The sequence below is a fragment of the Pan troglodytes genome, chromosome X, assembly GCF_028858775.2.
Source record: "Pan troglodytes isolate AG18354 chromosome X, NHGRI_mPanTro3-v2.0_pri, whole genome shotgun sequence".
Classification (NCBI taxonomy): Eukaryota; Metazoa; Chordata; class Mammalia; order Primates; family Hominidae; genus Pan; species Pan troglodytes.
In genome coordinates, this window is record NC_072421.2 from 89,542,419 (window position 1) to 89,568,616 (window position 26,198).

At 37.3% G+C, this 26,198-nt stretch overlaps 1 protein-coding gene across 6 annotated transcripts in view; it reads left to right on the top strand.

The window, feature by feature from the left end:
- The window catches only part of PCDH11X (protocadherin 11 X-linked), an 828,783-nt gene that overhangs the window by 167,055 nt on the left and 635,530 nt on the right, over nucleotides 1-26,198 (top strand). The gene's annotated exons all lie outside the window — the stretch shown is intronic.

Here is a 26,198-nt window from a genome sequence, read left to right on the forward strand (position 1 = left end):
GTCTTCTAAATTCAGATAATCGTAGGATGAAACCGAACCTTTACCCATTTTGAAATTGCTGCATGTTTCCAAACCCATCTTGGACTTTCTATACCCTACTTCTCAGCTCTGTTTCTAGTTGCGTTGCCAGATTTCAGTTTAGCCATTTAGTACCAACTACTTTTGGCATGAAACAATGATTCAGGAATTAGCTAGACAATTGTTAGTGTTTAGGTGCTATAACTACATTATACTTTTAATTGGGACACACAACACAAAGAATGGATAAGGAAGATTTTCTACATACACATGCTGAATCCTCTCCGTGGTGAAACGGAATACTCAGAGCCATTTTATTTAGTATACTAGGATGCATTTAGGGTATTTTTTTGTTGGTTGTACTCCTCCCAGTACCCCTTTAGATATAGACATTATTGTGATTCCCATTTTACAGATAAGGAAGAACAAGTGAGTTAAATTATTGACCCAGAATCACATATCTTGGAAGTGCACATTTATTTTGCCTTAACTAAATATTAAATTTTGCTCTTTCACACTCCTATTATCAGGGATATTATAATTTATATTTTAAACATTATACTATTAAAGTTGATGCTGAAAAAGCTTTCTCAGTACCATGATCTTATTCATAACATAGTTGTTGAACTGCAAAATGTTGGAATCCCATGCAAAGTTAATTAAAATATATATCATACTTGACTGCAAGTATTGTAAATGACCATAAAAAATATAAGAAAGCTGTGCTTCTGTCATATGTTCTTGATGCCTGGAGTTTGAATTTGGATTCAAACCTGTTTCCCTCATATATATATATATATAGCTGTTTAAAATAATGTACTAGGAAGGATTTGTGATATATTTATCTTTACGTGAAGGACAGGTTGAGGCAATATATATTTTTAAAATTTAGCAGTAATTTGCATCTCATTAATTCTGATTTTCCTTCTCTTACCTTTCTCTCTGACTGATTCTCGCTGTTTTCTTCTTTTGTTTATAATCACTGTGACTATTCAAAATTCGTCCATACTTATAGAGACAGCTTAGTAAGGTATGCTTGCAGGTGTTCAAATGAAAGCAGGTCAAGTTTAAAAATCCTGAAGATGTGTCTCAATACAATTTTTATTTTATGTATTATGAGCATGTGTTTTCTTGCCTGGTTACGTGCTTCAATTCTTGGGGTTGAGAGCATGAAATTTAACTCCAGAACATCTAATGCACAGGAATCCCTAGAAAATGATAAACCCCAGGTATATGAAGTACAAAGCTGATCCTGGGTAATTAATGGTCTATTAGGAAGTGCAGTTACTGCAAAGAGCATGCTACCTAAGAATTCCTCTATATTCATATTCATGCTGAGACTAGATACAAAAATTTTTATAAAAATTTTGACACATGTGTGCATTTGAGTGTGCAAGCTAGGGGAAAGTTTGTGTTGGGGGGGTGCAGCAGTCTAAAAAATCTTGATATTAGACTCCAAGAAATGATTGTTATCAACATCATTCAAGTGCAAATCTTGATGCGAAGGGCATACAAAAAGCTGTAGGTAAGAAGCAATTCAAGAATATAGAGTGCAGAAGTCATCTATTTCTCTATAGTCACATTCAGGGAACATTTATACACTTCCAAGATGTGTTTTGCATACATACACTGTACAAAATTTTTGTCATTTTTAAGATGCACCTAGTAATTGGAGGGAGTTTTATATTTAAAATTCATATTCTATATGGTTATTTTAGCCACAACTGATAAAATTTTGTAGCTAAAAGTTGATATTATTTTGCAGTTTGAGATTTAGAAGAAAAGAAATCATAGAGAGGAGAAAATGCCCATACAGATTTTTCTCAAGAAGACTACAGGATGAGGCTCTCAGTTAGGAATTCTTTTCTCTACCAGTCTCCTGGGGACATAAAGAGTAATTTTCCTCCAGGCCTTGGCATGGCAAATGCACAAAAATTAGTGAATCTAGTCATTTCCAATTCACTCACTGGTGTGTGGGATATGGTTGCCTTAAACCACATTCTCTTTAAGTACGTACACACTTCCAGTAACTTGGGCAACATACTGGTATCCTCCCAATTACCCAAATTTCTGGAAATCAGAAGCCAATCCTGTTTTTATTTCAAAAATCAGATCCAATTCCTTAGATGGAAATGCCTTCTAGGCATTCTGTTATGAGGCATTCCATGCTACCAATGTCTCCTTCCTAATCTAGGCTCCTGAGACCTCTGAAATGTTTTACATTTTGTTATATGCTATATGGTATCCTATGTTTTAGGATTTCCTAGAAGCAAATTTAAGGTACTTGCTTTGTTTTTACTTCATTCTCATGTAAGCAGTCTTACTATTCTTGGATCCTTAACTTCCAATACTATGCTTTAATTAAGAGTTTTTAGTTATTATGATAAAATTATTTTTAAATGAAATCATTAATTTTTACCAAGGAAACCTTAAGTCAACATTTTCCCTTTAAAAAAAGAAATGCTATTTAAAATTGGCACAATAAAGTCAGCAATCAAAGCAAAAGAAAAATCTGTGTTTAAATAATAGTTGACAATTCTGCCCACCACATTATTTCCAATTCCATGTTATGTTACAGCCAGAAAGGAAGCAACTAAACTCATGCAGCTTATCTCGGCGTGCTAGGGGTAATGGACTGTGGGATAAGTGATGGCATGTACAGAAGAAACGTAAAATTCCACAGTTGCTCTGACAATGTACCTTGGGTTTGGAATTCAATACGGTAGTTGTTATGGTTATACAGGCTGTGCTCTGTCCTACACTAAGATGTTGCAATCAGATTATACATTTATATTAGTTGAATATGTTATAACTGTTAAAGAAAAGCATTATTTATAACACTTGTTAAATAAGGTGAGGAAGGTCCTAAGGAGGGACCATTGCAATAGGTGTAGGGACCACTGCAATGGGAACTTGCGGTGCAGTGGGGAAGAAAGATTGGGCTTGACTCTGATTCCAACAAGGACAAGTGGAGATTGATATCCAAGGAGCAGCATGGGGTCAGTGGATAGAATATTACTAAGAGGAAACATCAGGCGTAAGGAGGATTCCTGCTATGCCAACTCAACAGACTTCTTGCTGAAGACAGGCCAGGATGATAAGATATAGAAGGTGAGGATAAGGACAGACACCAAGGATGGGGGACTTTCTTTAAACTAATTTAGCAGGATTCTTACTCAAACTGGATTCTACAAGGATAGAGGGAAACCCAAGATCAGGTCTCGTTGAGCAGAGGCCTCAGAGGAGCCTGAATAAGAGAGAGTATTTGTTACAATATACAAATACATACACAAAGCCAGTACTTTGCAGTTCAGCACTTCCCATGTTATTGGGTCCACAGAAAAAAGAGACTGTTATGGAATGGGTCTGTCATATTGAAGACTAAAGTGCATGGAGGGAGCAGTAAGAAGCTATTATGATCTTTGGGGGTTGCTTATCTCAAGGAAGATTCTGACAAAGATGAATTGAAACAATAACAGCTTAACAAGTACAGGACAAGACAAAAACAGCCAAATTATAGTTAAACAGACAAAAAATTACCAAGCATTTTTTGAGGAGGCAGATATAGAGGGAAAAAAACAACTTACAAAAGAAAATACTGTCGCTTCTGAATAGATGAGATAACCCTGAGAGATAATATTAATAACATAGGCTAAAGCATTTGGAATTTGATTGCATCTTATCGTTGTAAAATAAAGACTAGTGACTAGGAAAAAACATTAAAACAAATTCGTACAAGTAGTTTGATGGAGTGGAAAAATACTTTATTAGAAGTCAAGTGTTGAGGATTCAGACTCAATGCTACTTTTGTCACCTGGGTAACTGTGATAAATCACTCGGCTTCTAGCGCTGTTTTCTCTGCTGTAAAATTAAGTTAGATTAAATGATCTTTAAAATTCATTCCAGACATATTTAATGGTTTTGTATGTGATAATTTTAACGATTTTATATTTATATTTGAGAATTTATATTTGAGAATAGCTTTATATTTTTAATCAGATACAAACTATAATTATTTAATTAATTGGTACTATAAAATTTCAGTAAAAAAGAAATAAGCAAAGGCTGGGGTAGTGGGGGAGGTTTAGGAAAGATGTAGCATTTAAACTATATAGATCACAGTTGCTTAAAAAGCTGGCTGGGATTTTCATAAGCAGACAGAAAAAGGGTGGTCCTTCCTTATCTGGACCATCTGTATTCTCCACAGGGGGCAGGCTGGAATAGCTGAGTCTACCAAACCACAGAGATGGTGGCCACCCCTCCCCCCAGGAATTCAGACTCATCTCAGGCAGACTGCAACCTGCTGCCATTGGCTAGCTGGGATTCCAAGCCAGTGGGTCTTAACTTGTGAGGTAACAGGAAGTGGGGCACACAGAACAATGCTGCTTGGCTCACTGGATTCAGCACCCTTCCTAGGGATATGTGCAGATGGATTTCCCACCTTACTGGTGATCCCAAGGCCAGAGCATGTAAAGTTCCTGGGTGTCTGTGTGTGTCTGAGTGGCTGCTCTGCTGAGACTCCACACAGCTGTGTGTGTCAGACCCAAGGCCCTGGTGGTGTGGGCTCATGAGGCGATATCCAGATCCATGTGTTGCAAAGATCCATGGGAGAAGTGTGGTTTTTCAGGTGGGGTTGTGCAATCACTCACCACTTCCCTTGGATGAGGGTGGGGCTTCCTTTGGCTCCATGCCACTCCCCCATGGGCCATCACCTTTCCCCACTTTTCTTCATTTTTTTGTGGGTCGAGTTGTTTTCCTAGTCAGTCTCAATGTGAGAACCTGGATATTTCAATTGAAGATGCTGAATTCCCTCACCCCTTCTTATTCCTCTCCGTGAATACCGTGGACCACAGCTGCTTCTAATTAGCCATCTTGGATCGTGTTTTTTGCGACATTTTTAAAATACACCTTTGTAAACTGTTACTTGTTCTTCTCTCACTGTTTAAATTTATGGAGACAACTAAAGCATGTTTCACGAGGAAAACTTCAACAAGTCTGACATATATTTTGATATTATTAATGAGGAATATTCAACAAGAAATGCTAATAAGACAGACCTCAGTATAAAGTGGCACTGTTCCCACTATACAGATAACACATTTTTCCTAGCTATCGGTAGTGTCAATGGCAGTAATAACAGATTCATACTGCCTGATTCCTTTCTCTCTGAAATAATTTAGAGAAGTTAAACTTAATTTTATGTAAAAATGTAAAATTTTCCAATATTTATTTTTGGGGTATTTTTTAAACTTTATTGAGCATAATTGACAAAATTGTTTATAATAAAGTGCACAGCCTGATGATTTGATATATGTGTACATTGTGTGACTGTTACGTCAAGTTAATTAACACATTCATCACTGAAAATAGTTATCCTTGTTTTTTCTTTTTGATGAGAACACTTGACATCTACTCTCTTAGTAAATGTCCAGTCTGCAAAACACTGTAGTCACTATGCGGTATTTTAGAGCTTCAGAACTTATTCATCTGAATATTCAACTGAACATTTATATCCTTTAACCAATGTCTCCCCATTTTCCACACTCTGGCTCCTGGCATCCACCATCCTATTCTGTTTCTCTAAGTACAACATTATATTTTCTTTTTAGATTCCATACGTAAATGGAATCATGCAGTATTTTTCTTTCTTTGACTGACTTAAATAAGCCATGTCCTCCAAGTTCATTCAAGTTGCTGCAAATGGTAGGTTTTCCTTTTTTAATTGTTGAATAATATTCCATTGCATACTACATTTTCTTTCTTTCTTCATTCATTCATTCATTCATCAACTGACATGTTGTTTCCATATCTTGGCTATTGTGAATGCTGCAATAAACATAAGCATGCAGCTATCTCTCTGAGACACTGATTTCATTTCCTTTGGATATATACTCTGAAGAGGGGTTGTTGGATCATATAGTAGTTCTATTTTTTAATTTTTTTGAGGAAACTCCATATTGTTTTTTCATAACAGCTGTACCAATTTATATCCCCAACAGCAGTGTGCAAGTGTTCTCTTTCCTCTACATCCTCACCAATACTTGTTATCTTTTCAAATTTGATAATGACCATCTAAATAGGTGTGAAGTAATATCTGCTTGTGATTTTAATTTGCATTTCCCTGATGATTAGTGATGCTGAGCACCTTTCCTTGGCCATTTGTATATATTCTTTGGGAAAATGTCTATTCTTTTACCCATTTTTAAATTGTATTATTTGGTTTTTGTTTACTCTTGAGTTGTGTTTCTTATATATTTTAGATATTAACCCCCTACGAGATAAACATTTTCTTTCATTCTTTAGGTTGCCTCTTCATTTTATTGCTTGTTTCCTTTGCTGTGTATAAGCTTTTTAGTTTAATGCAATTCCACTTGTTTATTTTTGCTTTTGTTGCTGTACTTTTGGTGTCATAAAAAGAATCATTACCAAAACCAATGTCAACGAACTTTTCCCCGATGTTTTCTTCTAGGAGTTTTTGGTGTCAGTTTGTGTTTTTTCACTTTGTTTGTTTGTTGTTGTTGTTTGAGATGGAGTCTTGATCTGTCTCCTACACTGGAGTGCAGTGGCGCAATCTCAGCTCACTACAAACTCCACCTCCCAGGTTCAAGCGATTCTCCCACCTCAGCCTCCCGAATAGCTGGGATTACAGGCACCCCCCATCATGCCTGGCTAATTTTTGTATTTTTGTAGAGACAGGCTTTCACCATGTTGGCCAGGCTGGTCTTGAACTCCTGATCTCAGGTGATCCACCTGCCTCGGCCTCCCAAAGTGCTGAGATTACAGGCATGAGCCACCACACCTGGCCAGGTTTCAGGTCTTATATTGAAGTCTTTATTTCAAGTTAATTTTTGTAAGTGGTGTAAGGGTGCACTTTTATTTTGAGGGTCTTGCTATCCAGTTTCCCCAACACAGTTTGTTGAAGAGACAATCCTTTTGCCATTGTGTGTTCTTGGTGCTCTCGTCTAAGATTAGTTGACTCTATACATGTGGATTTATTTCTGGGTTCTGTATTCTGTTCTATCAGTTTATATGTCTGTTTTTATACTGGCACCATATTGTTGTGTTTACTATAGTTTTGCAATATACTTTGAAATCATAAAATGTGATGCCCCAAGCTTTGTCATTACAGGCCAATATCCTTGATGAACACAAATGCAAAAATCTTCAACAAAATACTAACAACTCAAATTTAACAGCACATTATAATGATCATACACCATAATCAAATGGAAATTATCCCTGAGGTGCAAGAACAGTTCAACATACACAAATCAATAAATGAGATACACTATATTAACAGAATGAAGGATAAAAATTATAGAATCATCTCAACAGATGCAGAAAAACAATTTGACAAGCTTTACCAAATTAGGTAAAGAAAAAATATACCTCAACATAATGAATGTCAAATATGACAAGCTAACAGATAACATCATACTCCAGTGAAAAGCTGAAATCTTTCCTATTAAGATCAGGAGCAAGGATGTCCACTCTTCCCACTGCTAGTCAACATAGTACTGGAAATCCTAGCCAGGGCAATGAGGCAAGAGAAAGAAATAAAAGGCTTCCAAATTGAAAAGGAGAAGTAAAATTGTCTCTATTGGAAGATGACATAATCTTATATACACAACACTCTAAAAACTCTGCCAAAAAAAATTACTAGAATGAATAAACGAATTCAGTAAAGTCACAGGGTACAAAATCAACAGGGAAAGATCAGATGCATTTCTATACACTAACAATGAACTCTCAAAAGGAGAAATTTTAAAAGCAATACCATTTACAGTTGGGTATTAGTCTCTTCTCATTCTGGTAATATAGACATACCTGAGATTAGGTAATTTATAAAGGAAAAGGTTTAATTGACTCACAGTTCAGCATGTCAAGGACTCAGGAAACTTACAATCATGGCAGAAGAGGAAGCAAACACATCCTTCTTCACATGGCAGCAGCAAGGAGAAGTGCCTATGAAAAGGGGGAAAAGCCCTTATAAAACCATCAGATCTCGTGAGAACTCACTCACTATCATGAGAACAGCATGAAGGTAACCACCCCCATTATTAAATTACCTCCCACCAGGTATCTCCCATGACACATGGGGATTATGGGAGCTACAGTTCAAGATGAGATTTAGGTGGGGACACAGCCAAACCATGTCATTCCACCCCGGCCCCTTCCAAATCTCATGTCCTTATGTTTCAAAACAAAATCACACCCTTCCAACAGTCCTCCAATGCCTTAACTTATTCCTGTATTAAACCAAAAGTCCATGTCCAAAAGTCTTGTCTGAGACAAGGCAAGCCCCTTCTGCCTATGAGCCTGTAAAATCAAAAGCAAGTTAGTTACTACCTTCATACAATGGGTCAACAGGTATTGGGTAAATACATCCATTCCAAATGGGAGAAGTTGGCTAAGACAAAGGGGCTACAGGCCCCATGCAAGTCCAAAATCCAGTGGGGCAGTCAAATCTTAAAGTTCTAAAATGATCTCCTTTGAATCCAAGTCTCACATACAAGGTGTGCTGATGCAAGAGGTGAGCTCTCAATGCCTTGGGCAGCTCCATCCCTGTGGCTTTGCAGGGTACAGCCCACCATCCTGGCTGCAATCACAGGCTGGCAATGAGTTTCTGTGGGTTTTCCAGGTGCATGATGCAAGCTGTCAGTGGATCTACTATTCTGGGATCTGGAAGACTGTGGCCCTGTTCTCACAGTTCCAGTAGGCAACACCCCAGTGGAGACTCTTTTTGGGGCCTCTTACCCCACATTTCACTTCTGCACTGCACTAGCAGAGGTTCTCCATGAGAACTCCATCCCTGCAACACACCTGTGCCTGGATATCCAGGCATTTACATATATCTTTTAAAATCTAGATAGAAGTTCCCAAACCTCAATTCTTGGCTTCTGTGCACCTGCAGGCCTAACATTATGTGTAAGCCGCCAACCCTTGGGGCTTGCATCCTCCAAAGTAACAGCCTGAGCTATATATTGGCCCCTTTTAATCATGGCTGGGACACAGGGCATCAAGTCCCAAGACTACACAAAGAAGCAAGGCCTTGGGTCCAGCCAAAAAAAAAAAAATCATTTTTCCCCCTAAGCCTCTAGGCCTGTGATGGGAGGGGCTACTGTGAAGACCTCTGACATGTCCTGGAGACATTTTCTCCATTGTCATGGCAATTAACATTTGGCTCCCTTTTTACTTATGCAAATTCCTGCTGCCAGCTTGAATTTCTTATCAGAAAATGGGTTTTTCTTTTCTATAGCATCATCAGGCTGCAAATTTTCTGAACTTTTATGTTTTGCTTCCCTTTTCAACATAAGTTCCAATTCCAAACCATATCTTTGTGAATATATAAAACTTAATGCTTTTAACAGCACCCAAATCACCTCTTGAATGATTTACTACTTACAGATTTATTTTCCTGGATACCCTAAATCATCTCTTTCAAGTTCAGAGTTTCACAGATCTCTAAGGTAGGGGCAAAATGCCACCAGTCTCTTTGCTAGAGCATAGCAAAAGTCACCTTTATTTTACTTCCCAACAAATTCCCCATTTCCATCTGAGATCACCTCAGCCTGGACTTCATTGTCCATACCACTATCAGCATTTTGGTCAAAGCCATTCACCAAGTCTCTAGGAAGTTTCAAACTTTCCCACCTCTTTCTGTCTTCTTCTGAGCCCTCCAAGCTTTTCCAGCCTCTGCCTGTTACCCATTTCCAAAATCGCTTCCACATTTTCAGTTATTTTTACAGTAGCACCCCACTCCTGGTACCAATTTACTGTGTTAGTCTGTTCTCACACTGCGAATAAGGACATACCAGAGACTGGGTCATTTGTAAAGGAAAAATATTTAATCAACTCACAGTTCAGCATGGCTGGAGAAGCCTCAGGAAACTTACAATCATGGCAGAAGTAGAAGCGAACATGTCCTTCTTCACATGGTAACAGCAAGGTGAAGTGCCAAGCGAAACAAGGAAAAGCCCCGTATAAAACCATCAGATCTTGTGAGAACTCACTCACTATCACAAGAACAACATGAGGGTAACCAACCTCATGATTAAGTTATCTCCCACTGGGTCCCTCCCACATCATGTAGGGATTATGGGAACTACAATTCAAGATGAGATTTGTCTGGGGACACAGCCAAACCATATCAAGCAACATCAAAATTAATAAATTTAGGGGCAAATTTAACCAAGGGAGATGAAAGATCTCTACACTGAAAACTATAATGCATCAGTGAAAGAAATTAAAGAAGACATTAATAAATAGATATCCTGTGTTCTTAAATTGAAAGAATTAATATTGTTAAAATGTCCATACCATCCAAAGCAATCTATGGATTCAGTGCAATTCCTATCAAAATGCCAATGTTACTTTTCACAGAAATATAAAAAAGAATTCTAAAATTCATATGGAACCACCAAGGACCCAGACTAGCCAATGCAAACTTGAGAAACACTGTTTTGTTAGCAGGTCTATTATATAGTTATCAGAGTCTTGCCTAAGACTTGTTATTTATATTGCAAGGTTTTATCCAGCTCTTCAGCTAGAAAGAATGCATGTCGTGTTAACAGGATGGTGCTACGTTATATTAATGAACAATATCATTTCTTATTTGAAACCTTAGTTATTATGGCTGCATGAAGATCAAGATCACTTAGGAAGAAAACCATGATGTAACATTACACTATTGAGCATCACAGTCTTTGAATTAAAATAATACTTTTACATTATCTTTTCTATTTGAAAATGCTCCTGCTAAAGTGTGGGGTTTTCTTTCCAGATTTTCCTCCGTCAGCAGGACTTACATGTGCTTTGTTTAGAGAGCTGACAGGTTGTACTAGAGCATACTACAGCTGTGCCTCTCTGGCCTAGCAACATGTGGTGTCAGATGATCTTTAATGACTAGGGTACGGGCTTCAACCCTTAGAATCTTTAGGAACAGCAGACAGCTCTTGAAAACAGGAGACATACATAAGGGCAGAGCTGAAGGAAACTGCTAGCGTTTAGTTTAAATGGTGCCAAACCTTACTATCATTTGTGGGTCACTGAGTTTTTTATCTTTTTACAGCTGTTTTTGAGTATCAGTGACAGATAATTTGTAACAGCATTAACATTTTAACAATGCATGAAAAAAGGAAGTATTTTCTTTACTTTTGCATTCAGTAATTTAATGTACATTCAGCTCTTTAAAAGAACAGAGCATAAACTTAAAGTTATTGGAACTAGAGGAAAGTTATGGCAATCCTTTATTTTAATGACTTATAATGGAAGTGGGAGATAATATAAAAGACAATGCATGAGAAAGCTGAATATGGAATAATAATAGAAATTACAGTGGTTAAGAAGATTGTTTTTAATTTATCCTGTTTGACAGAGTAAGTTACATTTGAGAGCACACAAGAGTAGAAAAGTTCATTCATACAAACACTGTGTATCACACAATGTATTATTTTTGTATGTCAAGCATGCAGTTGGGCCCTTGAAAATTCCATTTTTGACTTCTTTTTTTTTCCTTTTTATTCACAGCCAAAATAACAATTAGAGGCCATGTACATTAGATGTGCAATTCCCAGCTCTGGCTTTGTTGACAGCAGACATTAGGTAGAGTGGAGTGTCTTCTAGACACACTTGTGAGTTAAACTTAATTTATAGAGGAGGGACCAATTAAGGGACTTGACAATGAAGTCATTTTTACAATTTATGAAACCTGATTTCTTTGTCCCAGCTTAAGATGAATTGACTCTCCATTGATGTTTCTTTATATCTATCTCTTAATAAAAGATCTTGTTCAATTAATAAAATTCTTTAAACAACTATTAGTTATCACTTTAAGAAGTTAAACATTGGCTTACAAGAGAAAGGCAGTCTATTAAAACCATACATTTGGTTTTCTCTAATTTTTAGAAGCCCACATTTTGTCAGTTGAAAGTGTCCCCAAAACAGCAGGGGTTTGGTCTAGGTTCTGCTACTCACTGCACAGAAAGCCAATGACTGAGATGACAAGTATTACCAAGGAAGAAGGAAGAAGGCTTTAATTGGGTGCTGCAGCCAAGGAGATGGGAGCTCAGTCTTAAATCCCTCTCCTTGACTGTCTAAAATTAGGTTTTTATATAGTGGGGAAGAAATGTAACAATGTATTAGAAGACAGGAACTAGAGAGGGGCAAGGAAACAATCATGATGAATGAGGGATCTGGCATCTCATTATCTGGATGCCCTGATCTGGTGAGTTTCAGTTCTTTGATTTTTTTTTTTTTTCTGAGAGGCCTGAACATCATTTCCTGAAGAAGGAATGCAGATAAAACAAATATAAGTTTCAAGCTTTAAGACCAGAAGGATCAATATCTATGTTTACCCAAAAACAACTGTCTATGGGACTATTGGGTCAGTTTCAAGAGAATGAATTTCAAGAGAAAGAATATTTGATGCTTTTGGAGGCAAAATTAACTTATTCAGAATACTATTTCCTAGAATATAAAGAGAAGTGTTATTCAACTAAAGAATAGTTTGTGTTCTCACTCATAAGTGGGAGTTGAACAATGAGAACGCATGGGCACAGGCAGGGGAACATCACACACCGGGGCCTGTCGGGGGTGGGGGCTGGGGGAGGGATAGCATTAGGAGACATGCCTAATGTAAATGACGAGTTGATGGGTGCAGCAAACCAACACGGCACATGTATACCTATGTAACATACCTGCACGTTGTGCACATGTACCCCAGAACTTAAAGTAAAATTTAAAAAATAAGTAAAATAAAATAATAAAATTGCCTTTCAAAAAACAAACAAAAAAAATATTGAAAAGCTACCCGGTATTTTAACAGGCACGTATTTTTAAAATAAATTTTATTGCATAAAAAAAAGAATAGTTTGTTGGGTGAAAGGGAATTAATTTTATTTGATTATTTTTAAATTTTACTTTAAGTTCCAGGATACATGTGCAGACCGTGCAGGTTTGTCACATAGCTATACATGTGCCATGGTGGTTTGCTGCACCTATCAGCCTGTCATCTGGCTTTTAAGCCCCGCATGCATTAAATATTTGTCCTAATGCTCTCCTTCTCCTCAAACCCCACCCCCCACCCCCCGACTGGCCCCAATGTGTGTTGTTCCCATTTCTGTGTCCATGTGTTCTGATTGTTCAACCCCCACTTATGAGTAAGAACATGCGGTGTTTGGTTTTCTGTTCCTGTGTTAGTTTGCTGAGGATGATGGCTTCCAGCTTCATCCAAAGAGAGACGTTGGAAGGGACCTATTTAGTGTCATTCTTTTCTCCCCTTTTTTTGTCTGTTACCAGTGTGTAGTTGTTGGGATGGTGTGAACAGGCTGTATGACTGAGAATGCTGTAAGACAGGGGTCCCCAAACTGTGGGCCATGGACCGGTACCTATCCATGGCCTGTTAGGAACCAGGCTGCACAGCAGGAGGTGAGCAGTGGCAAGCGCGCATTACCGCCTGAACTTCACCTCCTGTCAGATCAGCAGCGTCATTAGATTCTCACAGGAGCTCAAACCCTATTGTGAACTGCTCAAAGGATCTAGATTGTGCACTTCTTATGAGAAATCTAGCTAATGCCTAATTATCTGAGGTGGAATAGTTTCATCCTGAAACCATTATCCACCCACCCACCCCCACTCTCCAACATGGAAAATTGTCTTCTACGAAACCAGTCCCTGGTGCCAAAAAGGTTGGGGACCACTGTGGTAGGAGAAGGAGATAAGCAGAAATATTTCCTTGTTTCCAACTGAGCGTTCAACCTTCCCAGAGAGCTGACAAAGTAGAAAAAAGGAAGACCCCCCTAGCAACATCACATGAGTACAAATTTTAAATTTAAGAGTACTTTATTCTGTTGTCTCTATTTATACAGATTAATATTTAACTTTTTAATAACTATATTAGCAGGAACAACTTAGTTGTACAACAAATCTCTTAAAATAATACTGCTTGTTATAATTTAAAGAGCATCTTTATATTCTCTTCTTTCATTAACAAGGCTGAAAGGAAATATTACTCTGATTTTAGTGATGAGAAATTTATACTCAGAGATTTAGCCTTTTCACCCAGCTAATAAAGGGTAATGCCAGAACTTGAACAATGTCTTCTGAATGCGATCCATTTGCTTTTGTTTCACGTCTGGTTCTATAAAGTGAATTGCAGTTTTGAGTAGTGCAGTGAATTGAAAAGCAAGCCTTCAAATATGAGTTGATTTTTAAGAATCAACTCTTCACTGTAATAGAAAATCTTCACATTTATTTTTTAAAATTTGATTACACAACATAGTAGGTTTTTTTTCTGCAGAGTAGATTTAGGATGAAACGTTAAGTTTTCTTTATATTTCCTTCTGTGCTGTTTTAATATTTTTTTCAATAGGTTCACACTGTTAAGTACTTATATTCAAACAATAAAATAACAATAGAAATATTTCAGATTTGTAAATAGTCTTTTTCTCTCCCAAAATACCACCACATTTGTAATTTTTTCTCTAGTTTGTTATCCTGTCTCACAGTTAAAGCGACTGAGTCACAAGCAAATAAAGAGTGTTGGCCAATGTCTCATGGCTAGTTTGTGTACAGCACAAATCTCAGGTTCCTGATTTTAGGCTAGAGCTCTTTGGACAGCAAAAGTGATTTATTTATTTTTCTTTCAAATATCCCCTCTTTTAGTCTTAGCTTAATTTTTGTGAGGCTAATAAGACTTTATAATAATGTATTTCAGATATGCTTAACCATTTATCATTACATGTTACAGAATGACCTGATGACATGAAAAGTGTGCATGTATCTTTTAAGAAGTTTTTTCAACTCCAGAAGAACTTATCAATTTGGAAATGTCTAATTCACCATGCCACATTGAAATATTGCAATAAAACATTGTGATTTATAACACCATATTGTTATAAATCTAAAAATGGGTGACTTAGTTTAGTCATATTTTGTAGGTTCAAATGCAACATATATGTATAACATGGAGTTATTAAATGTTAATGTTGGTAGACGTCAATGCAGCTTAGAACTAAAAAAAGGCACGTCTTAAATTCTCTTAGAAAGTCCGAAATCTTACTTTTAGCAATGAAGTTTCACATCCTAATTGAAATATAAACAGAAAAGATGTGTGTTTTCTTTCCCAGTTCTTTTCCATTTGCATGATTATAGATTCTGACAGACGCAAAATATTTATGTATTCAGTGACACCTCTTTTAATTAAAACACTATACAGTATGAGGGTATAATACCAGACCTCTCATTATTACCCAAAGGAATGTAGTTGGTATAAAAAATAGTTGGTTAAAAAGTGATTACCTCAGAAAGGGTGGCTTAATTATATGAGCATTTGCTTGACTCTGGAGAATACTTTGCAAGCCCAAGGACAACATTTACAAGTATAACCACATGTCACAGCAACTTTCTTTGTACCAATTTACACTATAAAATTAGTATCCAAACAAGTCTTTGCTCACTTTATGTGGATTACTTGGAAAATAGTGTCTTGTTAGATTAAAAAAAAAAGTGATTGTTTAAAAAAGTAGCATCACATTAGTAAAATTCAAGATATTGTTTAGAATTTACTAAGCGTCAAGGTAGTGAAGATGATCAAAGAAGGATCATCATAGGCTAGACATGGTAGCTCACACCAGTAAAGCCAACGTTTTGGGAGTCTGAAGGTGGGAAGGTCGCTTGAGGCCAGGAGTTTAGAACAGCATGGGCAACATAGCGAGACTCCTCTACAAAAAATAAAAAATTACCAGGGCGTGGTGGCATGCTCCTGTGTCCCAACTACTCAGGAGCCTGAAGTGGAAGGATCACTTGAGCTTAGGTGGTTGAGGCTGCAGTGAGCAGTGACTGTGCCACTGCACTGCAGCCTGGGTGACTGAGTCGCCCTTGTCTCAACAAAAAAAAAAAAAAGGAAAAAAGAAAAAAAAAAAAGCAAAAGGGATCATCGTGTTTGGCAGCACAGCTTGGTGGAGAGTGCGGCCTAGAATCCTGATTCCGCCAGTTCTTTTTATGTGACTTGGGTAATTCATTGAATCTCACTAAGGTTCAGCTTCCTCATTTGTAAAATAAGTATAATAATGTGTCCGGAATTGGTTCTTTCCAGTGGGTTCTTGGTCTGGCTGACTTCAAGAAGCTGCGGACCATCACAGTGAGTGTTACAGCTCATAAAGGCGGCGTATCCAGAGTTGTTCGTTCCTCCTGGTGGGTTCATGGTCTCGCTGGCTTCAGGAATGAAGCCGCAGACCTTCACAGTGAGTGTTACAGCTCTTAAAGGCGGTGTGGACTCAAAAAGTGAGCAGCAGCAAGATTTACTGCGCAGAGTGAAAGAACAAAGCTTCCACCGGATTGAAGGGGACCTGAGCGGGTTGCCACTGCTGGCAAGGGTGGCCTGCTTTTATTCCCTTATTTGGCCCCACCCACATCCTGCTGATTGGTCCATTTTACAGAGAGCTGATTGGTCCATTTTACAGAATGCTGATTGGTCCATTTTGACAGCGTGCTGATTGGTGTATTTACAATCCTTTAGCTAGATAGAAAAGTTCTCCAAGTCCCCTACCCGATTAGTTAGACACAGAGCCCTGATTGGTGCGTTTACAAACCTTTAACTAGACACAGAATGCTGATTGGTGCGTTTACAATCTTTTAGCTAGACAGAAAAGTTCTCCAAGTCTCCACCCAACCCAGAAGCCCAGCCACTTCGCCTCTCAATAATACCTCTCTTACTTGGCTTTAATGAAAATTAGCAATAAGATAAAGTTCGTAGTGCAGCACCTCATAGTGCAGCCGCTCGTAGGCACTAAATAAAGTTAGTTCTGATGATTATTCTGCCTTTCGAAAACGTCAGGTGCAATAAAAAATGATGCAACAGGAAAATATTCAGGTTCCGCATCTAAAAATTAAGATATAGTGATACCTACCTTACTGAAATATGGTGATATGGTGAAGCACCTAACACAATGTTGGACCTCATAAGCTTTCAATGATTGTCCGTTACTTTCAGATTTTCAATGAGCTATAAAGACAAAATGCAAATGAAATTGAAAGGCATTGTCAACCATAGCGTCATGCAGATGCTACTTAATATAACTTTAAAATACATAAAAATTTTAATAAGTTTGTTCCCTTAGGAAAATAGCTAAGGAAAAATGCATAATTACCTGCTCTTTACTTATTTTCGCTATTTAAGAAAGCATTACAGGAACGGTAAGAGATGTATAGCTCAAGTAAGCAAAGAAAGCTTTCTTTTCTTTTTGATTTTGCACTTGGGGAATTTTTCTTGATCTTCTTCTTCAAAAGGAGCAGAGAATTCATTTATGTGTACCCGGGGTCCTGATTATTACAAAAAAAAAAAAGAAGAAACTGAACAACTTTGCATACTTTAGTAAAACAAAATAATTCAATTAAGCTTATTCAGGGCATCTTGGTGTTTTAGCAAAGTTGAAAAGGATACTTGACTCTTGTTAAGGGGAGCTCTGTAGACATTTGTGTCTGGGGGAATATGTTACTCAGTTTGCAGCATGATAATAAGCTCTAAACCAGGGAACTATATCAGTTGCATAGACAATGAATCCAGTCTGGAAGATAAATTGTTCACTGAGGGTAAGGTGGCTGAATTTCTGATATAAGTGGCCATATAATCATGAGAGCTTTACCTCTAATAAAAACATAGCTTTTGGTTCTTAAAAAACAGTCACCTTATCTTTAATGAGCAATTTGACTTTTAGGCTTAATGCATTAGTCTCTTAAGTGACAAATTTTTGCCTGTGCTAACAACTAGTTGGCAGAATTTTGACAGTGAACAGAAGCTGTCAGACAAACCCATAATATTTCCTCCAGTAGCTGATCTGTTCAATTTTAAGCATTGAAAGCTTATGTAAAACATGGAGAGAACTTGTTTTATGGTTTCTGGGATAATTTTTTTTATATTGCTTGATAAGCTCTAAATCAACAAATATCTACATGTAAGACATACTTTAGAAATAAAACTACCTGAAATGGTGGTTGCCAGCATTTGAGAGTTGGGGTATCGGGGAGATGTTTGTCAAAGGACACAAAATTTTAATTAGATACAAAACATAAGTTCAAGAAAACTATTGTGCATCATGGTGACTATAGTTAATAACAATATACTTGAAAATTGCTGGTGACAGATTTTAAGTGTTCTCACCACACAAGAAATGATAAGTATGTGAGCTAATGTGTGTTAAATAGCTTGATTTAGCCATTTCATAATGTATACGTACAGAAAAACCATATTGCACACCATAAGTATATACAACTTTTTTTTTTTTTTTTTTTTTTTTTTTTTTTTTTTTGAGACAGAGTCTCACTCTGTCGCCCAGGCTGGAGTGCAGTGGCAGGATCTCGGCTCATTGCAACCTCTGCCTCCTGGGTTCAAGCAATTCTCCTGCCTCAGACTCCCAAGTAGCTGGGATTATAGGTGCCCGCCACCATGCCTGGCTAATTTTTGTATGTTTAGTAGAGATGATGTTTCACCATGTTGGCCAGGCTGGTCTCGAATTCCTGACCTCAGGTGATCCACCCGCCTTGGCCTCCCAAAATGCTGGGATTACAGGTGTGAGCCACCATGCCCAGCCTACAACTTTTACTTGTCAATTAAAAAGTAAATTTAACAAAAGGAAAAGTAAAATTAACAGGCATTTTGCAAAACCTTTATATTGGGTTTATTTCACATTTGTATCAGTTCTTTATTCTGTTTTACGGTAGGAGAAAACTTTTTATAAATCTGGAAAAAAATATTTTTTTATATAATAGCAAAGCTTTAAGAATGTTAAAATGTAAATGGATGACTGATTAACTGTATATCTGTCTCAGCCAGTTATCCATGATTTATTTTTATTAATTGTAGATAAATCTCACCATTATCTATACATGATTTACTTAGATATTTATATATTAATTATCTTGAGAAATATATAAAAGCTCTCATTAAAGAAAAATCATCAATTTTGTGTTAAGTGACAGTGAGTGCAAAGTATAGAGACTGTTAGAAATTGATAACCTTTGTGGTGCACCATAAATGGGATTAGCAGTGTCAGTGGTGTGGTTGTGACTGTTTTGCAAGTGGTCAGGGTTTGCTCATTGAGAAGGTAGAATATGGAGCCCACATTTAATGTGGTAAGGGATTTTGTCAAGTAAATATCCAGGGGAATAATCTTCCTGCAGAGGGAATAATTAAGAGTTATGTAAAAACATTACAGGTATGTTCAAGGAATCGTAAGGTGTTCAGTGTGGCTAAAGCAACTTGAACTAGGGGTCAGTGATAGGAGAGGAAATGACAGGGAAGATGGTGGTGGCAAGGGAGATATTTGGAAAGGCCTTATAAGAAGCTACAATGGCCTGATTCCAAGTAAAACATGGAGACATGGCAGGCCTTTGCCTAGAGGCGTGAAATAATTTTACTTGGGTTTCTTTTTCTTTTCTTTTTTTTTTTTTGAGACACTTTCAATCTTGTTGCCCAGGCTGGAGTGCAATGGCCCGATCTCGGCTCACTGCAACCTCCACCTCCCAGGTTCAATTGATTCTCCTGCCTCAGCCTCCCAAGTAGCTGGGACTACAGGCTCGTGCCACCATGCCGGGCTAATTTTGTATTTTTAGTAGAGATGGGGTTTCTCCATGTTGGTCAGGCTGGTCTCTCACTCCTGAACTCAGGTGATCTGCCTGCCTCGGCCTCCCAAAGTGCTGGAATTACAGGCATGAGCCGCCACGCCTGGCCTTTTACTTGAGTTTTAATAGGATCGCTCTGGCTGCTATTGAGGATAGTACATATGGGGTAATGATGCAAGCAGAGACCTACTGTAGTACTCTTCAGGAGAGAATGGTGTCTTGCACAAGGATGGAAGCAATGAAGGTGGTGAAAAGTGGTCAGTTTCTATTTTTATTAGGAAACACCTAGGATGATATCTTAATAGACCAAAATGTGAAATGCAAGAAAAATAGAGATGTCAAGATGACACAAAGATTTTTGGCTTTGACAACTGAAAGAATAGTTACTATCAACTGTGATTGGTAAGAATGCACATGGATCAGGAGTTCAGTTTTGGACGTCTTAATCTTAAGATGTCAATTAGATATCTATGTAGAGATGCTGAATGGGCAGTTGGATATAGGAAATTGGAGTTTGGGAGAGTGGTCCTGGCTGGAGATATAAACTTGGTAGTTGACAGCATATGGTTGTTATTTAAAGACATGAGACTGGTTATCACCAAAGAAATGAGTGTGTAGATACAAAAGGGAAGAAACCTTAGAGACCTCCAGTTTTTGGAGATCTAGGAGAAGGGAAGAAACTAGTCAAGGGGACTCAGGAATGGCTGTAAAAGTAAGAGGAAAACCTGAGTGTGTGGTATCCAGGGAGCCAGGTGAAGAAAGCTATCAAGCAGGGGGAAAGGATCAACTGGGTTAAATGCTGTTGATAGCATCAAGTAAGATGAGGAAATTGATCATTGATAAGGTAGTTTACTGACTTGTGAGAACAACATCAATATCCAAATGAAAGAAGACATTTAAATGCTATCAATAATAGACAGCTTAAGACTGGGAGTCACAATCTTATGTCCCACTGCCCACATGTAGACAGAGATGGGCTTTGAGAGGCAGTCTTTAGGAAAAAAAATTGATTGTGAAGGCTATTGGGAGATATGTACTCTCTTATTAGCCATAGACCCATCATGTCATATTATTTTATATTTGAGGGTCTTTACATATTTATCATTTTCTTTTCGTTGTTGTTTTTGAGACTGGGTCCCACTCTGTCGCCCAGGCTGTAGTGCAGTGGTGCGATCAGGGCTCACTGTAGCCTCAACCTCCCAGGCTCAAGTAATCCTCCCACCTCACCCTTCTGAGTAGCTGGGACTACAGGCATGCGCCACCACACCCGGCTCATATTTATGATTTTTGCTTGGCTCCTGAAACAGCATGGCTGCTTTGAATTTGTGACCCCTGGTTATTAAGTGTGTTTTTGCTTTGGCACAGGAAAAAAATAAAACAGATGTAATTTTGATAGCACAGTTATTTTCATTATTATATAGATGTATAAGAGACTTGGATTTCTAGCTCAGGATAATTGAATTTTTCATCCAAATTGATGTTCCTCTTCAAGGCCAGACATACTTTCTCTCTTCTATAAGGGTATTGAATGATAGACTTTTTGTTAGAACTCTTGGTTTGCTATTTGGCCTTTCCTAATCTCTCTTCACAAAAGAGAGATCTGAACACAGAGGTTAAATGTCTTGCACAGCAAATGGCTAGCTGTGATATGACCAAGACTCTTAACTTGTCACTCAGCCCTGAAGATTATATTGGTCTTCTGATGTGAAGTTTACTGTTCTTTCTTTTATGCTATCTAGCCACTTGTTCAGTTAGCTTATTCATTAATCACCAATACATATGAGACATTCTATATTTATGCCAGTAATACATGTAAATTGCAGCCATTTTTAAAACCAGGAAATGCACTTAAATTGTGTGTTTAAATTTATCAGAATCACATATGGTGCTTTTTGCCACATATAGTAGTTTTTAAGATTATATTTATCCATATTACCTCTGTAATTATTTGTGATCAGGTTAGCTTAAGTGAAGAAAAGCCATATTAATGCTCCACTTTGGTTTTGAGATAACTACTGGTATTTAATCCATTATTCTTATCCATTAGAATTCCTCTTTTGTCCAGAAATTGTTCAACCCTTAGAATCAAGTATCTGTACTTTCTCATTTATGTTTCCCTCACTCCAAGTCTAAGTAGACACCATGTCTGCATCCTTTCCTGCCACACTATGGTTGTAGAAAATATATCTATTTAGATATAAATTGCAAGAGTAAGAGGGTTAATTGTATAAAATTATCATAGAGTTGTAATTGAAAATCTCTTTTAACAAATAAAAAGAAAATCACTTCTAATTATATAGTCTGTTGGCCTCTTGTCATTGCTGTACCATGGTTGTTTATTTTGTGTTTTTGCCCAGGTGCTTAATTCAGCCACTGTCAGCCTTAGAAAAATAGATAACTGTACAAATAAACCAGCTTCTGACTAAGACTAGCTAATTTTCTTTATTGCTAGGCCCAAATTATTTTCAATATGTTAAAGAAAGAAATACCCCAAACCACATTGACTTATAACTGTATCTATGCAGGATTTTGTTTCAATGGCAGTGTATAAGGGGCAAAGACTTCTCTCTTGCTTTCTCATTAGCTATGAGTGAACTGAGTCAATGAGCACATGTTAAGCATTTGTAGTGAATATCCTGATTTCCTAGTGATTCAGAAGTAGCAGGAACAGTCAGTCTCACTCATCACTCAAAGAGACCTTGAATTCATCTTCTCTTTTTTCTCATTTCTCCCTGCCATAATTTACAATGTCATCACCCTTTCTCCTACATATGATCTAAAAAACTGGCATCTAAACCTAATTCCATCCTAAATCATACTTGGCCAGCATAGTTTGTTTCCTTTATTAAACATCTGAATGTAATACCTGGGGGCAGGGTGAGTGTGCTGGGTTCTGCTTTAAATTTGCATGATTTCTGAGGCCTTCGAAAGCATTTGGATTTTTAAACCTTCCTTAGACAGTTGTAATCCAGGCTCCTAATTGTTTTCTCCTTCAAGTTGTAAATTCTCCCTGTCCAAATAACCCTCCACCCTTTCCCCAGATTCAGCAATCTAAGAAAACAGTTCTGATCATATAACCCTCCTTTGTAAATCTTATTCACTTCTCTATTGCATGAGGGGTAAGATCCAAACTCTAACATGGCAGATGAGAAGTTTCATCACATGGTTCCAGTCTGCTTTTCCCAGTCCCTTCTTTTCCACTTTTTGTTAACATCCTGCCTCCACAACATACACCAAGAGCTGCAGCAGAGCAAGTTATACCTAGTCCCGTTAGCCTGAGTGGTCTTTCAGGTCCCTTTCTTATGACTGTGCTTTTCTCTGCCTATACTCACTTTGACTTTCTCCCTTACCTGGAAAATGCTTATTCTTCTACTAAGCCCCAACTCATGTAATAATTCCTATGTGAAGAGTTTCCTGAGTCTCCGGGGAGGTTGATTGTTTTTCTGGGCTACCAATCACACTTCGCACATCTCTTCATTGTAACACTTACCATAATGTGTTTCAAGATTTATGTGTGCCTGCTTCACTTTGCTGTACAGGAAGCTCTGTGATAAGCATGGTTAGATCAAATTCATTTTTGTATTAACAGCACCCAGTAGTGTCTGGCACGTAATAGGTGCACAAGGGATGTTTCTTGAATAGGTGAAAGAGGAATCTCCCTATTTCTCCCTACTTATATTCTGTGAGCAGCTGCTATCCCCTTGCTGTCTGTCTGATCCTCAATCTCTTCCTCTTGTCCACTCAAACTTCCTCATGGTATTTTGCTTATTCATCTTACATCTTTACCCTCTGGTTTTTGAGATGGTGATAAAGACAGGGGTCAGGACTCAGGGCTCTGTGATTAATACTTCTAGACATCGCAGTTTGGTTTGGTGCCACCATCAATGACAGCAGCTGCTATCATTTTTCTCAGTTTCCAGGATTCTTCCGATATTTCAGGGCATAGCCTAATTCTAGAGCTATCTCTGATGATTTGAGGTACATGGTATGTGTAATTCAGTACTTCATATCTGCATTTATTATTGTATATGAGCCTTCCACAAGGGCATTTTTGTCTGTTTAAAATGTAATAATAAATCAAATATGTTGAATTTTCTGTATATCCGAATGCATTGTAAAACTATTTTAATGGTGTTTGAGATAAAATTCAGACTGAACATATCGTATACTAATGACATCATGTTAATATGCTTGTAACAAACATGAACAGGGTATCAGTTGTGAATAGATAACCATAATAAAATTCAGTAGGTTTGTTCTTGAGAGTGAGGTGTCACAAATTCTGCTATTTGGCAAGATATGGACTATGGAACTGGCAAAATTAGCCTTCTGGGGTTTAAATTAACCTATAATAATTTCATTGCTTAAGAATATTAAGGCAACTTAATACTTTTGTTAAAGTGTAAATGCAAGACAAGAAAGAGTAATGGCAGGCTGTTTTACTTTTTATATTGTCTTCTTTAATGTATTTCCGCTTTTCCTGCCTGCCAATGCCGTTCATATTATATTCTTTTTACCGTGAAAATGGAGCATATAATTTTATAGATAAGGAAACAAAAGCTCAGGGAATAAAAATGGCTTGCTCAAAGACATACAGCTAGTTAGTAACAGGGCTGGGACGAAAATTCAGATCCCTTCACTCCCACACTAAGGACCTTAACATTATTATATGCTGTTCCCCTTCATTTGACTTTTTTTTCTAATGTTCAGAGTGTGTGCTGTTTTATTTACTGCAAAGAGATGCTCTGTTTCTCCATAAAGTGATTACAAATCTGTGGAGCTACAGTCATCATAGATGTTCCTACAAATAATTTAAAAGCAAAATATTGAAGTATGCCTTATCTTCACTGCCAATGAAATTATGACCAAATGGTAATTACTGAATAACAAAACAGTCATATAGCAACCAATCCAATTGTTTAATGCTATATCTAGAGGCAAACATTTTAAAAAGCAGTGAGTTAATACAATTTTCAAAAATTTGACTCATCAAGCTGTCTCAATAGTCAACAGTTTGAGGATTGCATCAAAAAATGGGCAGGCACTGATGAGATTACCAAATGATATCTTATCTTTAAATGCCCTGGTTTAAAATTAGCAAGAATACGTTTGGTGTCTAATTTCTGAGAAGTAAAAACAGCTTTGGCTGTTTACCCTAAGTTTAGGACAAAACTCAATTGAATGAAAGCAAGAAGTGGAGTAGAAATTTTAGGATTTTAAAAGCTGACAGCTCTAACCTGAACCAGAGTATTTATGTTATTAAAATAGTCTTGGAATCCTAGGTCAGGCAATTCTGTCTTTCTGAACTGCCCTCTATACACTTCTCCACCAGCAATACTCAGCACTTCTTTCAAAGCAAAGGCTCTCATGCTGACCCAAAGCAGGAATGTTTCCTTGACCAATCTATATCACATTTTAATGATTTCTCGACAGTACTCACAGCTCTTTCTAGCTCTGTATCTTTTGATGGATATCTTAGGGAAGTAATTTCAGCAAGTGACAATTTTAAAAAGCTGGAGGGTTTTTTCGTTTTGTTTCAGTTTGGTTTGGTTTTGAGACAGGATCTCGTCCAGGCTGGAGTGCAGTGGCATGAACTCAAGCAATCCTCCTGCCTCAGCCTTCCGAGTAGCTGGGACTACAGGCTCACACTGGCTAAATTTTGTTGTTGTTTATAGTAGGGACAAGGTCTCACTACATTGGCCTTGCTGGTCTCCAACTCCTGAACTCAACAGATCATCCCGCTGCGCCCTCCCAAAGTTCTGGGATTACAGGCATGAACCACCATTCCCAGCCCCAAACTGGAGATCTGTATAGAGCATTTTATGTTGCTTTGATGAAAGATATGTAACACATATCAAATTATAAAACTGTATTACTACTTTTTTATATTTACAAAGAAAGGAACGAATAGCAGTTGAATTTAGTTAATTTGTCAATTCAGTAAATATCACTGAGTGTCTACTAGTTTTGAAGTCCTGTGTGAGGTTGTACACAGTGTATATATTTTATATATATATATATATAATATATACACTGAATATATATACACTGAATATATTTATATACACTGAATATATATATACACTGAATATATATATACACTGAATATATAAATATATATATATATAGTGAGCAAGATTTGTTCTCATTCCTCAAGAAACTCACAGTACAGTGACAGTCTTACATTTTGTAAATATTTAATAGCTAACTCGACAGTGCTATGACTGACAGGTTATGTGTGATTTTATCTCACTCCCCATTCAATCATTGAATGAAGAATTGAATAAGGAAAAAATGAAGGAGAACCAAGTTCCACCACACTGGTTCCTATCTGGGCTATGTTTTCAATTATTCAAGAAAAATTTGGCTTGTCCTTGCCGAAATTGTATATTCAACAAAGATTTATAGTTGTGGTTTCCTAAGTGCTCTGGAAGTCTACAATGATGCAGTATCTGATTAAAAAAAAATGTGGCTACCTGATAAGTCCCCCACTGCTTGCTGTTGCAAAAAAATGATTCATTAGAAAAAAAATGATTTGGAATCAGAAATTATAGGTTATT